The sequence below is a fragment of the Aricia agestis genome, chromosome Z (genome assembly GCF_905147365.1).
Source record: "Aricia agestis chromosome Z, ilAriAges1.1, whole genome shotgun sequence".
NCBI classification, from domain to species: Eukaryota; Metazoa; Arthropoda; class Insecta; order Lepidoptera; family Lycaenidae; genus Aricia; species Aricia agestis.
Window position 1 is genome coordinate 23,969,246 of NC_056428.1, and position 18,890 is coordinate 23,988,135.

The 18,890-nt window shown below is 35.9% G+C and overlaps 1 long non-coding RNA gene across 1 annotated transcript; it reads right to left on the reverse strand.

The window, feature by feature from the left end:
• Positions 1 to 4,386: 4,386 nt before the first annotated feature.
• LOC121739081 lies at positions 4,387 to 18,668 on the reverse strand. Its single transcript, XR_006037392.1, has 3 exons — positions 18,657 to 18,668; positions 11,761 to 11,767; positions 4,387 to 4,560 (listed from the first exon to the last, which is right to left on the reverse strand). It is a non-coding gene; the product is annotated as an uncharacterized LOC121739081 (long non-coding RNA).
• Between the last annotated feature and the right edge of the window lie 222 nt (positions 18,669 to 18,890).

Below are 18,890 nucleotides of genomic sequence, written 5' to 3' on the forward strand. Positions count from 1 at the left end.
TCTTCCGCTTCCTCATCCGCATCCTCTTCCTCATAAAATATCCTCTTCCTCATCCGCATCCTCAAAATTTGCGCGTGACAATTCCTCTTCCTCCTCCTCTTCCTCATAATCACTTCCTCAACAACCCTAGTTTATTCAAAACTTAAAAAAAGTCCTTATAATACTATAACTTTAAGCATTATATTAATCGGCACAGCAGACACACATAACTAATAGTCATGTAAAACTTGGAATCTACTTGGTTCGTTAAAGGTCAATTCAGACCGCAACGCTAAATTTGTGCTTATGGATAGTACTACTATATATATATATATATATATATATATATACAGAAAATGTCTAAAAAACGAATAAAAAGACATTTTCTGTATATATATATATATAGTAGTAGTATCCATAAGCACAAATTTAGAAATGCATCTACGCGTCGCGTTGCGGTCTGAATTGACCCTAAGGCGAAACTCAACTAAATAACACGATTCGAGTCTCGACACTTCATGTTCCATAGAACTGACGTTAATTGTAAAACGTCAGATTCACGTTAGTAAAGTGTCAGTTTTATAGAACGTTTATTAGTGTCGTGTCGCGTTGCTGCCGCGACCAAGTAGCGTCGTGTAATGTAGTCTCACCTTTATAGTTATAAAGGCTGCCAGCAAACCCAATTCTATCGGCCAAAACCAATTTTAGCGACAACTCCATGTTCACGAATGATGGGCCAATACAAGCGATTACGAAGGCATAAAGGTAAAATCATTCGTTTATGATTGTCCAATAGGCAATAGCTGACGTTACGAGTAATTATTGCATATTATGATGTACTTAGATAACTTTTCAATCATGGTAAATGAGTATATTAATATTATCATCATGTTCATGATCCAACCTAAATAAGTTAACTGTGATAATTTAATTTTAGCTTCTTTTAGTTTAAGATCTAACAAACGTAATTATTCCAATAAAACCTTGTACGCGAACAAATAATTAAAAAATAGATAGTACCAATATAGAGCAAAATCAGGCCAAAAATTGTGTTTGTTGTATGGGACCCTTCATTTTTGTATTATTTTAATATTATTATAAAATATTAAAGTAGGTACACATACAAATAAGGACTTTGAGAAAAAATCATGTTGTTGTGTGGGAGCCCCAATGGGGGCTTTAAATAAATGAAATATAATATAATTTATTTCGTTTTTAGTATTTGTTGTTATAGCAGCAACAGATATACACAATTTGTGAAAATTTCAGAAGTCTAGATACAGTGGTTCTAGAGATACAGCCTGGAGACAGATAGACAGACGGACAGACACGGGCAGACAGACGGACAGACATCGAAGTCTTAGTAATAGGGTCCCGTTTTTACCCTTTGGGTACGGAACCCTAAAAAACGTATACCAATATAAGTACCACGTACATCTTTTCTGCGTCGGTTAAAAAGGCTATCAGCAAAACCAATCCACGTGGAAATCTGGAGCACCCGGGATAGATACATGATACAGTTTGTTTCATCTCGCGATAAAAATATCGTACGTGTTTTCAATTCTATACCCGAGGGAAATAAGATGTGAGAGAACAATAGGTCTGAAGATGACGGCATATCACCTCGATACTTTCAATTTACTGTTTTTAAAATAAAATAAATATACTTAAATGAAAATAAATTTATTCGTGCGCGGTGCGTCATGACAATACAAAGAGAATATAATCACTACGTTTTAGACAATACACTTACGGTATAAAAAAAATCCACTTGGCCGATTTTTTTTATACCGTTGTCAATTATTATCAAAATTTGTTGTTGTCAAGTTGAAGACGAAGGATTGCGTACCTATAAATAGGCCTAAATTTGTAGTTTTCATATGGGATTTATTATAATTTGATTTTATTATTAATATACTTAGGCCCACTTGCGCCAAAACTTTGAGTTAAATAAATAGCCCGGGGCTTAATAACTCAGTGTTAACGTTTTTAATTTTTAACTCATACTACATATTGCACCATTTTTATCCCAGAGTCAACTAACCCGGGCTTATGTCATGTTCATTCATTATTTTTACATCCAGCGATAGAGCGATAGCGATAGAGCGAATGCTGAATAATTTAAGTGTACTGCTCTCTCTCGCTCCACAGTACTTTAAATAAGGCTATCTCCTTATGTCAGATTTGAAATTTTGTGCAAATAAATTAAGCGGAAAATGATAAAAATTGGGAAGAAACACTTGTGTCCAAAGTTTATCTAGTCTACCTATTTATAAAGAAGTTCACTAAAGACGCATTAATCCAATGATAATATTATTATTATTAAACTTTGCTAGGGAATTACTTTTTATGCTCATTTTTTTAAATTTTATTTAAAAAAAAGATTTTTCTAAGCGAAATCTTCGATGGAAATATTTGTCTCTTTGTAAGTAAATACGGGACCCTAAACAGATCGGTCCGTTCTAGAATCGTACGTAATACGAGTCCGAACTAATGTATTCGATAAATTCTTCATACAAACAAAGTACATACCTAAGTCATAACCGAAAAATCTCAGTTTTGATATTACTAACCCACAGTTAGTTGATTTAACCCTCCGACATCGGTGGGTTAAAAATTTAAAAAAATAACACGAGGTTAACTCCTAACTCTTGGTGGTACAAGACATGCTGTTAATTTAATATATATACGTAGCATTATAGGTTTATGGTTGGGGACACCTTATATTTTGATTTTAACTTATATTATGTTGTTTGATTTGCAGATAGAAGCTTTTATATTCTGGATCCACGATTCAGAATCGGGGCCTAAAATAATTATTGTACGAGTAAATTATTATTTATCACGATACAAGAATACAATATGTTAATCAGCAATCACATAATGTACAAATTATAATTATTCGTAATTACTGCTCCAGGGCAATGTATGGACGAGTGTTGAACAGTTAATGTGGTTATTAACAATAATAACAATCCCACACCTTTCGGTGACGGTGGCCGGTTTCATTGAAACCAGGCCAGTTACTTAGGAGTAATTATTGTATAGTGCCCAAGTGTGTGCGCAGTACACAAGAGCACTCCCTATTCCTTTACTCTCATAACCCAGTGGGACGAAGACCGACACGACTGGCGAGAGATCAGGCGCAGGACCGACTTTTTACATGCCCAATGCCCATCCGACGCATGGATCATCTTACTTGTCAGACAATCAGGTGATCAGCCTGTATTGTCCTAATAACAAATTTGGAAATAACAAGTTTCCAACGCGGCAATCGAACCCACGACCTTCGAGTCAAGAGCCGCGCTCTAAACCACTGGACCATGGAGGCGTTATTATATATTTTTTAATATTGGCCAAGAGCAAGCGATATAGATTAAACGTCTTAGATTATACTTACAATAATATGAATTATATCACTTCAAACTCATAAAATAGGTATATTTTGCGATGAAAATGTAATAGCTTGTTTCATAATAGCTAGTGTCAGGATTCAGTGCGAGTATTTTTCGCATAGCTCCTAGACTAGAACGGTCAACCGCTGGTATCACTTTAAATTTTCCTGACTATAGTCGTTCTTACCTCTTTAGGGATCGTATACATAATACAGGTAAACTTTCAGCTTTTATAAGAATGTACCTATTTATATGAACCAGAGATCGCCCAATGGTCGAATTTCGACCCTAGTTTCAACGACATTAGGACTACTACCTATATTTTGTAAACAAATATTGACTTTATCATAGTTTTCTCAACTCTTGTCTCTGGGACTCAGCTGATCTTATAAGTACTGGCCGTGTAAGCGTTATCTAATAGTATCTAGGATTCAATAAAAAAACTAAATAATCCATTTTCAATGTCAACTTGTTGTCAACAGACTTCAAGCATAAATAAAAGAGCATAGACTTATTTATATACTGTCGTATCTAGACCAGAGTATAGGCTTGTCAGTTGTCACTCAAAAATCTGTCATTTTTTAGTGTGTGTGTTGTAGTGTGTGTAATGTTTTATTTGTTAAAAAAATGTATGATAAAAGCATAATTTCAAAATAATATTAGCTCGATGCACTCCTTCACCATATAAACTATAACTGTGCAAAATTTCATTGACCTACGTTTCCCCATTTTTCGTCAAAAAGGATACAAAGTTTTTGGCTCTCGTATTAATATATAGATTAAAATTATATTATTTACCTAGGCTGAATTTTCAATAAGTACCTTTTCTCGTTATTGTGCGTTTTAACACCTTCGCTGCGGATCAGGCCTAAATCGGCCCAGAGACAAGAGCTGGTGCGGACGAAGAAAACTATGTCCTCTCACTCGGTGCGGAACGATTATCTCAGTTGTTTGTAAAGCTACGACAGAAACAAATATATATATTTGAGATTGTGTTCAAAATTATAGGTGCTCCCTATAAAATATAATGGTAGGTCATTATCGGCCTACCACGCACTGACGGTGTCAAAAATCAACTCGGTGCGGCAGTGGGCCTATTGCGGCCCGCCGACCAAGCAGGCGGATGGCGACCCGATACCGCACCGAGCGCCCGCCTCGCCAGTTAGTGTTGTGCAATATATCGTTACTGATGTACATCGATTTTTTAAATTCCATAACATTAATAACGCACGATGGCAGGAAACAAAAGAAACATACAAATTTTGGAAAATAAAATAATTGGCGGTGCAGATAAAAGTGATAGTGACAGCAGTGAGGAAATATTTTCCTTTAAGAAAAAATATATTTAGAAAAAGATACAAACACAAGGTAAGTTTTGTTTGCTATTTAAGCATACTATTCTACTATTACTTTTACAATATAATATTTACAATAATATTTTAAACCATACGGTCGATTATTTATAAATTATGTTTTTGAAGAATACTGTGATGTTATCACTGTAGATCGGGTATTCTAAAGAGTGTCGAAGCAAAAAAAAAGTTAAAAAAAAATTAAAAATACTGCAGGATGTGCATGAAAAATTTTTGTGCAAAGTGTTTCAAAGACAGGCAGTTAAATACATAATTAAATAAAGTATTTTTTTTAATTGTTTACTATAATTCTTGTTTATTATCGATATCTCCTTATTTTTGTCTTTCCCATCACTACTATAAATACTTTCTTGTGCTGGTCGATATCGATCTGCCAATTTCCTTGGTTTATTTCTCGTTTCTTGTTTGGCAGATCCCGGGGAGAATCAAATCTAAAGAAGTTGGGTTCAAGGCTATTCCAACAGTCCAAAAACGGTGTACCTTCATTATGTTTTCGCAAAGTTATAGCAATTTAATCTAACCTTGTGCTGGTGGGTCGAGAAAGACCTACTACGCACTGGCGGAAAAATCATTGGGGGCACACTTTGGCCCGCCGCCGCACCAGACGAAGGTTTAAGATTATACTTGCCGCAGCGAAGGTGTTAAAATACATAAATCCTTACTAATATTATTAACGCGAAAGTGTGGCTGTTTGTCTGTCTATCTTCTAAGGTAAAACGACCGAGCTGATTTAGCTGAAATTTGGTATGGGAATACTTTGAGTAACGGGGTAGGTGATAAGTCTAAATTACTACACTAACACTTAGAGATAATATTTAATGACTAGATGACGCCCGCAACTCGTTGCGCCAAAATTTATCTATCGCGTAGGAACCGTGCATTTTTCCGGAATAAAAAGTATCCTATTTCCTTTCTTGACACTATAAGTATCTCTCTACCAAATTTCAGCAAAATCAGCTTGGCCGTTTTACCGTAGAAAATAGACAGAAGAGGTAACAGACAGAAAGACACACTTTCACAATTATAATATTAGTATCGATTTTTTTTAAAGAGCCTATGCTGTCCTACTGCTGGGCAAAGGCCAAAGGGCAAAGGGACCAAGTCCTTCCATTCAACCCGATCCATCGCCACCGTCGGCCAACCTGGCAGTATCGATTACTTAACTTAAATTTTAGGTACTTATTAAGAATTTAACTGATGTATTTATGAAGTTTTATTTGAATACTTCATAAATACATCAGTTAAATTCAAATTTAAGTTAAGTAATCGATACTGCCGTTATCTAAGTGCTGAAACAAAAATTAAAGATTAAAAGGAGATTAGAGAGAAGGCCCTGCATTAGAAAAAGGTCGTTAAATGTACATACCGTCGTCGATGTGTGCACCTCAGGATAGCGAAGCATTGCTGGAAATATGATTATTCAACAAAATATATATTGTTGTCTTGCACAATGCCACATGGCCAGTAAATTAAACATGACATTGCAGATTTGATGAGACATAACCTCAAGACTACGACAGTATATTATAAGTTTATGCTCAAGACAATGACACATGATGTACAAGTTTTTTTTGTCTTTTCTTTTTCCTCATCATATTCTGACAGAAGTTAAGTCTGATATACAAATACCTAAGGTTCACTCGGCGTAACTGGGCGGTAGCGGTCATTGACTCCCTGTCAAAAACTTGTCATTTTGTGTTGTCAATCGCGGCTTTGTATAGAAAATGACAAGTTTTTGACAGGAAGTCAATGACCGCTACCGCCCAGTTACGCCAAGTGAACCTTAGTTTTTTTTAATTAGCTTATTCCCTTTGATTATAATATAGGTAATCAAAGCTTATTCCTTTTCATTAATTTAAATTATTATTGTATAGTTGTCTTCAATTAATTTAATTAGTGAACTTAAAATGTAAAATAGTTGTATATGCTAAAATATATTTTGCATGCTTCAAAAGCAAAATGTTCGCTACTGCACCTATACTTTAAGATCTTTTGTTAAAAACATTCTTAGATACAAATAAACGATTATTATTATTATAATGAAAATATTCATTAAATTAAGGTTAAATAATTTAATCAATGTGCGTGAGTGCGGCCATTAGGGCGGAAATTTTACAAAAAAAAATTTACACGGGCTATTTTGGTGGAGTAAATACAATGATGTTTTTTTTATAATAGAATATCATAGAGTAAATATTAAACTGAAAATAGTTGCACGACAGGGTTCAACTGTCACGGTCGGTGTCATTGTGAACTATAATTGACATTTTATTTCATACTCTTTGAGTAACAACTCACCGAGGCGGCCATTTTTAAAAGAAGAAGAAGAGTAACTTGGTAAAATGCAAACGATATTACCCTAGAGTAAATTAAAGGAGTAAAATTATTCTCATGATAGTTATACTCGTGTAACTTCAAGTTTGGCCGAATCGGGCCTTATAGTAATAATAATTATTATAATACATAATAATATAATGTGTGTACACTGCACCGTCAGTATGTGTACTGTCGGACGATGTTAAACAGATGATGTGTAATGCCATTCTAATGTACCTAGGTAAAGTAAGTTACGCGTACTCCTGGATTACTACCAGATGTATCATTTACATTTATAAGATGTCGTCTTTGGAATCTCTAAGAGAAAAATTTAAAGAAATAAGAATTCTGACCGTCACATCTCAATACATTTTGGAAAATCTCTTATATGTTAGAAAGAACATAAATATTTTCAAAAAGAAAAGTGATAATCATAATGTAAATACTAGAAATAAGAACAAGTTAGCAATACCAATGTTCAGACTAGCCAAAATAAGCAAATCCTTTAAAGGCCAATGTATACGCCTATACAATAAAATCCCAGAAAATGTTCAAAATCTACCTTTAAACAAATTTAAAAAAGCAGTTAAAGAACGTTTGTGTGCTAAAGCGTATTATAAAGTCAATGATTTCTTCGAGGTCAGCACACCTTGGGAATAGGGTGGCTCCATGCAGGTTACTTTTCTTTTAATTTTGTTACATAGCTGTAAGCCATAACATTGTAATTTTCCATTTTTTTTTGCAAAAGATGGCCCCGTGCGAGTTTCTTACGCCGGTTCTTCTCGGCGGGGTAGTTCCCGAACCGGTGGTAGGCAACGTAGTTTCTTCGTTCGACTTTCAAAAAGTGTATCATGATACCCATTTTGAATAAAAAGATATTTTATTTTATTTTTATTTATTTTATTAATACCTACAGTACAATTCTATTACTCCTGATACAATCGAGAATCGAACCAACTCGATCTCTGTTGCCATGATCACACCTACACTCTACAGCTGACATCATATCAAAGGGTTTTCGTTGTTGGTTACCACTGTCGATCCTGGTGATACAGGATTTGCAGTGGTGGGAATGTGTGGTGGGTCATTTGCCCGTTAAGAGTAAAGCGAGACAGTGCTCTCGTCGGACACTCAGCATGTTTAATATGGATGTACTCGACCGAGTGCACTGTCTCGCCAGGTAATATCCATAATCGCACCATCGTTTGGTGGCTCAATGTAACAGAATATAGTGCGAGCATTTTTCATATAGCTCCTAGACTAGAAAGGTCAATGGCTGCTGGTGCCACCTTAAATTATTTTGACTGTAGCAAAAAAAGTTGATATAACCCGTTTTGTGCAGCAGTTCTATGTCTCTGCACCTGTTCCTGTCTGATAGGACCCGACCTGATCGGCCTCCTCATATAACATGTTGGTCTTTACGTAGTATGATGATGATGTTTGCTAAGACAGTCACCAACCTAAATAATGTTGCGCCGTGTTGTTTACTCACCGCTATTCTATCTACTCTGGCCTTCGATCACTAATACTCTGGCTACTGTTTTTGTTCTAGTACGTCAATTATTCGTTTTTTGATTGGCGGAAATAATATTTAAATTTATTCTTTTCATCATTAAAGCTTTTAACTGAACAAAAAGAAAGAGCTTTTTGTCCCGAATTTAAAGCTGTGTAAGCAGAAAACCGTATGAATTTTATTTACCGAATTTAAAGACAGAAATATATTGTTTGTAAATTGATTGCAGTACGCAAATTTATTTTTGTTTCCTACAATGTACATTGTACAATCATCGTATTATGATGATTGTACAATAAGTCACAATACGATGATTGTACAATTTAAAGTCGAATACTAAAGCGATTATTATGTTATTTGGCACACATATTCCAGATAGAGTAGACCACCCAGAGGGAAAAGGCATGGGCTACTTTTGTCAGGAAAATGTACGGTTCCCGTGAAATCTTTTTTACACGCTGACAATGTCTAGATTTCAATTTAATTTTTCTTAAGAAAGAATAATGAGACGTGAAGAAAAGAAAATATTATGTACTTACCATTTTTAGGGTTCCGTCGCCAAATGGCAAAAAACGGAACCCTTATAGATTCGTCATGTCTGTCTGTATGTCTGTCTGTCTGTCTGTCTGTCTGTCTGTCTGTCTGTCCGTCTGTATGTCACAGCCACTTTTCTCCGAAACTATAAGAGATCCTATACTATTAAAACTTGGTAAGTAGATGTAGTCTGTGAACCGCATTAAGATTTTGACATAAAAATGGAAAAAATAATAAAAATTTTAGGGGTCCCCATAGGTACAAATGAAACAAAAAAAATTTTTTTCATCTAACCTATGCGTGTGGGGTATTTGTGGATAGGTCTTTAAAAATCATATTGAGGTTTCTTATATAATTTTTTTCTAACCTGAATAGTTTGCTAGAGAGACTCTTCCAAAGTGATAAAATGTGTGTACCGGGCTAACTTCTAAAGTAGGGGCATGATAATTCTAAAAAAATATATGATGTACATTACTATAAAAACTACCAATGAAAATTGGTTTGAACGAGATCTAGCAAGTAGTTTTTTTATACGTCATAATAGTAAACCTTAATTTAACTTTCATTAAATCAACTGAAATATAAAAATAAATCGAACACCTTTTAATTTCATAGAAATAAACCTTACTGCTGCTGCGGAACCCTTCATGGGCGAGTCTAACTCGCACTTGGCCGGTCTTTTTTTTAAAAGATAATTGAAACTTGAGCAGCTGTCTTGTATAAAAATACTCGTATATACGAGTATCATAAAAAATAAGATTAAAACTTATTTGAATTGTGTGCTATAAAATTTCTTACTAAACTTTAGTCTGTACCGCAAAACGTTTCAGTCAGATTTCAATATGTAGCGCGGGAACAATAGGGCTTACCTCGAAAGCCTCAACGCAGCCTCAAAGCCGTGACGAATTACATTTGAGAAGTGACTAGCTCAATACTTCACTCACACATGCTACCGTGTCAATAAAGTTCACTAGGTTTAGATGAGATAAAAAATACCCTTTGTTTTGTCACACAACATAATAAAAATAAAACTTTTTTTTTTAATAAAGAAGGAGGGGCATATCGTGCCCACCACTGCAGCACTTTGAGACATACACCAAATGAAAGGGATTAAAAAGGCTTATAGGGCTTATGCCCATCCGATGCATGGATCATCATACTATTCAGACAATCAGGTGGTCAGCGCGGGATTCAGAACCAAGACCTCCGGGTCAAGAGCCACGCTCTAAAGTCTAAACCACTGGACCACGGAGGCGTTAATTCCTGAAATTAGACCTTACTAGCAATACTATAAATTGACGCAATAATAGAGCGTGTTTTTTGTATATTTTTTTACCTTCTGCTCTGGTTAACTTTTTTCTCTCGTGGTTAAGAAATTTTTCGTCGTACAATAAAATGTTTAACTTTTTAAGTCCTTTCATGTGATATATTATGTGGGGATGTGCTACGGCTTGGGCACAGGTTCCATACAAAAATTCCCCCTGTCCTTTGCAGCTAATACTTTCAGATCGTCCTACGTATTCACCTACCGCCAGTTCGAGAAATAGCCCGACGAGAAGAACAGGCCTAAAAACACCAATTTTACAAATACGAAAGTCTGTTATCTCTTCAGACTGAAATCGGTGAAATGATTGATGAAAAGTATGGTGCATTTTAATCGAGCCAGTGTAAATTTATGTTTCTTTTTGTAACCAAATGGACCTTCTTTTAAGAAAAGGAACTAAAAATATTTTTCGGATAGCACTGTAGTCTGCGGCACGACGTCGTAACATGTCACGAAAAAGTTGTGGTGTATTTTTAAAGCAGTGTACTTCTTTATAAAATAACTCCCGTTATTCATGTTTGAAATAAATGGGTGGATTCCTAGTATCTTCTAAGTATCTGACTTTTCTTTCTTCGTTTTCACTTTTCTTATTAACAGCAGAAGACACGTTACGACGTCGTATCGTGTTTATGTGTGGGAGCCCGTACCTCGGAAATTCGGGAGCAACAATGCCTTTTATTTTTTATAAATCGATTAATCCTATTCTGTGATTTTAATCCCACATTAATACAGCTTCGATCCAGTTTGAATGCCTTGATACAGCAAACAGTAAGTATTATCAAGGTCCAATCAAATCAGCCTATATACGTCCACTGCTGGACATAGGCCTCTCTTATTGAACGCCAAGATGACCGATCTGCTACTCGCATCCAACGTGGGCCCGCAACTAAACGGAGATCGTCGTCCCACCTAGTTGGTAATCGACCTACACCCCATTTACCCTATTTATTATCAAGGTCCAGCGACTGATTCTATGAGTTTGACGTTGCTTCTGTAGTAACAGGTTTTACTTTAATAACTACATACCAAGGTTACTTAGACTAGAGACTAAAAAAAAATATCAAAGATTACTTAGCCAAATTGCTTTCGATAGGTTTGATTTCAAATTATATAATATAAGTACACAATTCATATTTTTATTTTTTATTAATTACATTTTATTCAATTCTTTATCATTAATTTAATATTCATTTACAGAATAATAACATTTTTTATCAATAATTGAAATAATCATTTTTAATTTATATTCTTGGGTTATTGTTTTTTATTACGCCAGGAAAAAGGTTATAAATTTTAACTCCCATACAAAAAGCATTTTTTGTATACGTCTAGCCTTTGTGTTGGTACTTATAAAATGTTTTGTGTCTTAAATAGATCGGCTTGTGTTGTCCGATTTTTGGTCGTAAAAGATGAATATTATTTACAAGTAAATTATACATTTATTTAGTTTATGTACATACACGGTAGAGGCAGACAATAAATTTTTTTAAAGAGTGGTCTACAGCTTTTTGTATAATTTGCACCAAATATAGTGCGTATACATTTTTTGGGCGACAAAATATACTTTTTGCTAGGCATGGAGAGATACTTTAAGTCCCGGGAAAGGACATAATATGCTAATTTTTATCTCGGAATTTGTACGGTTCCCGCGCGATAAACGAACATTGGTGTGACAGGGTTGCGGGCGCGCGTCTAGTCCTACTAATATTATAAAGGCGAAAGTTTGTTAGGATGTATAGATGTATGGATGTGTGGATGTGTGGATGTATGGATGTTTGTTACTCTTTCACGCAAAAACTACTGAACGGATTTTAATGAAACTTTACAATAATATAGCTTATATATCAGAATAACACATAGGCTACAATTTTAACCGACTTTCAAAATGGGGGAGGTTTTATGTTCGTTTTCTTATGGTATATAGGGTATCATACCAATTTACCAATATTCACAAAAGTGGTGATCTGATGAAGGATCCATAAGTAATCGAGGGAATTCCTCAAAATTTATAGGGAAACATGTGGTGACTTCGGTTTCGTGAAAAGTATTCTAAGCATATGCTACCAACGAAAGATTTTGTACCGAGGTATATCTGGTATACCGTGGTTCGGAAGGTGCTGAGAGAACTCCTGATTCTTTATAGATACAAGTTGGGGAGTTTCGGCGTTGTTTTAAGAACGGAAAGCAAATGCTACTATGCAAATTACATTCATCATCATCACTACCATATTATACCATGCAACGTCCCATGATTATGAGCCTGTTATTGGTACTTTTCATATTATTTTAGATCGAGACTCGAGTTTGTCAAGCGATAATTTAAAAAAATCTATACTTAACCATGCAACGTCCCATGATTATGAGCCTGTTATTGGCACTTTTCATATTATTTTAGATCGAGACTCGAGTTTGTCAAGCGATGATTTAAAAAAATCTATACTTAAAATATTATTAACCTGAAGAGTATGTTTGTTTGAACGCGCTTATCTCAGGAACTACAGATATACTGAAATTAGAAATATTTAAAAACTTATTTCTAATTTCAGTGTTACATATAGCTCATTTATCGAGTAAGACTATAGGCTATATTATTATCACGCTACGAATAATACGACCGAAGAAACTCAGGAAAATGTGGGAAAAACGGGGGAAAGGGTTTATCTCACTAACTACTGGAGCAATTTTTATGGCAATATTTGGCACATAATATGTATTTATATATATGTATGTATATATATATATATATATATATATATATATATATATATATATATATATATATATATATATATATATATATATATATATATATATATATATATATATATATATATATATATATATTTCCACCCCGGAGTTGATATTACGTCCTACATGGCGGTTTTTACCGATGATATTGCGTCCGACTGACTTGTTGCATCCTGTATACGGACGCAAGATTGACCATCTCTCAAATTCAGCCAGAAGTAGTGTTAAGGTTAGTACAATGGCTGGGTGAAATATTGGCATGGACGTTGTTTTGTCACCGGAGTGCTTTTCGGCGTATTTCTTAGTTCCGCTATTTGGCGCGCGAATTTTGGAGGTCGCTACTGTGCGCCGTATATCGGTGGCGTATATTCGATACTTTGTTTACGTATAACACGCCGATAATGTGGATTCCTGTATATAATAAAGTTTTTATCAATTCTAATGTGCGATTTAATTACGTCCCACAAAACGACATCGTCCCAGAGGAAACGCGGGGGTGACAGAGGCGAGGGGGCGGAGTTCGCACGCGACATGCAAGGGCATGTTTTTGTTTATATTTTTTGCCGGCCAGCGCGGACGTAATGACGCTTGTGGTATAAATATTGTGTAGTGGGGCGAATATTTGAGAGAGACTAAATTCATGTCTTCAAAGTTGGGTTCACAACGCCTTCGTAAATTTGATGTAACATTACACATTTCAATGTCTAATTAACTTACAAAAATGCTGCTAAAACTATTTGAAAGTAGAGTTATTATTTCAAAAGTTATTATAAAAAAATTTATGAAATTTTTATTATGAAATTTTTGCGTGTCGTTTCGATACTGCCGCTCACAATTTATTATTTATAAAAAAAAAATGAGCTAGAAAGGATTAAAATTTAATGTTAATTTGAAGATAAAGAAGAGAAGAATCCGATACCAACAAATAACACATCAATTTACATTAAATAACTAAAAATTATATTTTTGAAATTCGCGTCATTGTCCTGCGCATTGTTTGTTTTGAATGCCTTGCCGATATACTCAACGAGACGGGTTGAAACCTATTTTGCGATAAAATCTGCTGGCTCACTTTATTTTCTGTTCGTCTTGAGGTCTTCGTTTTATGCTCTCTCTCTCTCTTTGAAATACGTTCTACAAAAATTTCCAAATAAGACGTCATTTACATTTCTCGATGTGTGCCAACATTTGTCTGTTTTTCACTACTTTTTTTATACTTACCAAGTTATAAAGGCCCGCAACATTTCTAAGTTCTTAATAATTTTCTTTATATCAATACTTAATTATAAACGAATTTAGTGAATTCCTCATTTTCCTGAACGTCTTTTTGCTGAATAGCCCTAAAAACATAATGACGATCATTCAGAATAATGATGAAATCTGTAACTGTATTTCAGGAAAACAGGAACAAATATATCGAATCGATGCAATGTCGATATTACAATTAGGTAGTTATTTGACACATTTTCGAAAAATAGTAGTAGAATAGTAAGAAAAGTAGTAAAAATGTTATCTACACTTCAATATTATAAAGCAGGAGAGGTTGTTTGTTTGTTTGAACGCGTTAATCTCAGGAACTACTAGTCCGATTTGAAAAATTCTTTCAGTGTTAGATAGCCCATTTATCGAGGAAGGCTATAAGCAATATTTTATCACGCTAAGAATAATAGGAGCGAAGATATAGAAGAATAGAGGAAAATGTGGAAAAAACGGAGGGAAATTATTTGAAAGGGCTTATCTGAACGCGCTTATCTCAGGAACTACTGGTCCGATTTGAAAAATTCTTTCAGTGTTAGATTGTCGTGTCAATGGTTGTCGTGATTGATGTAGATCGTTTTTTTTTTAAAAGAAGTGATTTTAAAAACTATTTTAAAGACAAAATAAAATGGCCTTGGCCGTCGACCCATTTTGTAATACAAAAAAAAATGTTTTAATTGTGGTGCAACGACCAAGAATAATATCAATATTATTACAAATCATTTTGTTCTACCTATGAAACGAAAGAACATAAAATCGCTATATAAATCTTCATTTTTCTGGTGCAGCATATTTATTTACAAATAAATATGCAATTTACGATCATTATCCTGACGTCCAGTGTCCTGTTTGTTGTTGAACTGTACTTACCTGTCTAAAAGTATTTTGGATCGATTGTATTAACTACTATGTCCCTACCTACATACCTACGTATATGATTTTCTTTGATAAGTACTTACCTATTGTATATTTTAAACAAAAGCCCATCAGTGACTGAGTTTAGACTGCGAATTGGGTTGGGACTAATGTATTTTTAAATATCTATACTAACTAATATTCGTATTGTAGAGACGAACTATTTAATCGTTTGCTTATTACTATTTAACTTACGAGTTACCAGACTGAACCAATTTAAATAATTCTTTCGCTATTAGAAAGCCACGGTAATGAGAAAATAGCCCAAACAAGTGCATCGAAACTCAACGTCAAGTGGTTACCGGGTCATGGGCTAGGCTGTACACTGTACAGTGTTCTGAGATTTTTTTTAAATCTTGACTTGGTGACTTTCTTCATTCATAAATCGACACCCTTGACAAGATTTATAGTAACTGTGATGGCATACTTATAATAATAATAATGTACTTTTATTCAGCTTGATAACATAAAAACCTTAATCTAGACAATTACAACATGCAAATTATTTTATTTTCAATGGTTTTTTTTTTTATATTAGAATGTTAAGATCGCAACCGGTAGCTTAGCTAGGTTACAGTATAATCTGTGTTAAAGCCACCGGACCCTTTCCCAACTACTGATCGCATATCGCTGATTTTACATTCAGGCAATTACAATTAGATTACAAATTAAATCAATGTTTAAAATTAATCAAACTTGATACAATAAACGGGGGCGGTGGTTACTCGCGTCCGTAGGAATTACCTTTTACTACCCTACACGTGTCCCCCGGGTGGTGCTAAACGAGTAACAACGCCGAGTCTCAGGCGGCGGATATGATAACCTGACTCCTAGGCGGTAGTGGCCTTGAGGACTAAATACCCTCAAAAAGTCTAGCGCGGAAAGCAACGGGAAACTACCGCGACTATAATCCCAAGAAAACCACCATGATTAAGAACGCCACCAGAGATAATATGATGTCATGCGACCCGACTAACGCTCGGCGCCAGCTTAGTTCCGGGCCGACTGGTGTGAAATTGGCTACCGGCTGCAGGTCAGTTAACCAGCAGGCTGCTTGCAGAAACTCTGCTACTGTTGGAAACATAACATCTTACTCTAGCAAACTAACACCCAAGGGAAGGGCAGTAACAATAGGAACCTGGAATGTCCGTGGACTTTTAAGGCCAGGAAAAACCGAAGTTGTTGAAGCGGAGATGGAGCGCTATAATCTGGCTATACTAGGATTGAGTGAGACCCATGTCAAAGATAACGGATACCACATCACACCTGAAGGAAATATGGTAATCTACTCTGACAGGCAAGACAATAGTTTTAGTGGTGTGGGCTTCATAGTTGCTAGCTGGCTACAAGACAAGGTATTGGGGTATAATACCATCAACAATAGAATTATATCCTTAAAAATTTCAGCCCATCCACACCCAATTAACTTTGTACAGGTCTATGCGCCGACCACTGTAGCCACCGAAGAAGAGATGGAGGAATTTTACCACGAGCTAGAATTAACCTGCAAAGCGTTACCAAAGAAGGAATGTACTATCATCCTGGGAGACTTTAATGCTAAGATAGGGCACACTGATAATGATCAACACCTAAGGAATGTTATTGGGGAATACGGCTTAGGAGCCCGCAACAGTCGAGGTGAGATATTGTTAGAGTTTTGCATTGAAAAAGGACTATTCGTAACTAACACGGCATATAAACAACATCCAAGACGCTTATGGACATTACGATCGCCAACAGGTCATAAAAATCAGATTGACTTCATATTGATCAGCAGCAGATGGAAGTCGTGCATAACTCTCTCAAAGACTTTTCCGGGTGCAGATTGTGGCAGCGACCATCAGCTGTTAATAGCTCAATACAGAGTCCGCCTCAAAGTAGTTTCAAAGCCTCCACCATCCAAAAATATTCTTCTAACACAAGAAGCGAAAGCTTTTGAGGACACACTACAAACTTGACTGGACAGTGAAACGTATTGCCCATTTGACTCAGCCAATACATCATGGAATCAGCTTAAGGCCGCATTAGAAGAGACAACTAGAACAATCACAAATGGACGGAAAGTAAAACCCTAGATCTGAGTGGATGACCACTTGGGAGGCAATCGCACAAAGAAAGGCTCTAAAGACTGGAGGAATTCGTTCAAAGGAAGAACAACAGCGATACTCTGAACTTGACTCACTAGTACAGCGTCTCTGTAGACATGACAAGAATGCATATATCAATTCCATATGTAGAGATATACAAACACACTCTGATACCCTACATCCAAGAGACATGTTCCAAAAGGTGAAAATTCTCACACGGGAACGAAAATCAAAATCTTGGAACATAGAAGATGAAAAGGGTAACCTGATTTTAGACAAGAAACAAGTGATGACAAGATGGAGGAACTACTGCCAAGACCTGTACAAATATGACGCTGATGAACCTGACACTAGATTAGATTTTACAGATAAAGAACCCGACATCGTTCTCCATGAAGTAGAAGCAGCTATAAATAAGCTCAAAACAAAAGCTTGCGGTGAAGATGGTATACAGGCACAAGTGCTTAAGAGCTTGGGTAAGTCTGGAATCAGAGTAATGCATTCAATATGTCTTAAAGTATGGAGAACAGGACAGTGGCCAGACGATTGGACAGAATCTCTCGTGATACCACTACATAAGAAAGGGTCGACTAAAAAGTGTGGAAATTATCGGACCATCTCACTAATTTCACACGCCAGTAAGATTCTTCTCCATGTTATAAACAACAGATTGGCACACTATATCACTAGACAGATATCCAAAGAGCAGGCGGGATTCGTAAAGGGCAGGGGTACCCGAGAACAAATCCTAAACATCCGTGAGCTGATAGAAAAGAGCAGAGAATTCAATGTCCCAATAGTACTCTGTTTTGTGGATTACGCTAAGGCCTTTGACTGCATCGTCTGGTCCAAAATGCTGGAGGTGATGAGAGAGTTGGGCGTCCCCGATCATACAAAACCTCTATCTGGAAGGTCGATCAAGGGTGCGATTAGACAATGATCTGTCAGAGCCGTTTGCTACAGAGCGTGGTGTCAGACAGGGTTGCATCCTCTCTCCACAGCTGTTCAACCTCGTAGGCGAATATATAATGCGTCGAGTGTTGGAAGATTGGGAGGATGGTATTAAAATTAACGGATACCTTCTCAACAACCTAAGGTTCGCTGACGACACCACGCTTATAAGTACTTGCGAAGTGAAACTTGCTGAACTTCTAGTGCGGCTCGAAAAGATTAGTCGAGACTTTGGCCTCCAAATCAATCGCAATAAAACCAAACTGATGTACGTCGATAAGCTGAACCAAATACAAAAGACATCCTTACTACAAGATCTCCAACCCGTAGAGGAGTTTGTCTACCTGGGATCGTTGATTAGCAACAATGGTAACTGCGAGAGGCTCAGTCCGACGGGCTCAGATGGCTAAATCTGCGGTTGGGCGCTTAGAAAAGATATGGAAGAATAAGAACATCTATCGTAGCACAAAAATAACACTAATGCGTTCCCTAATCTTT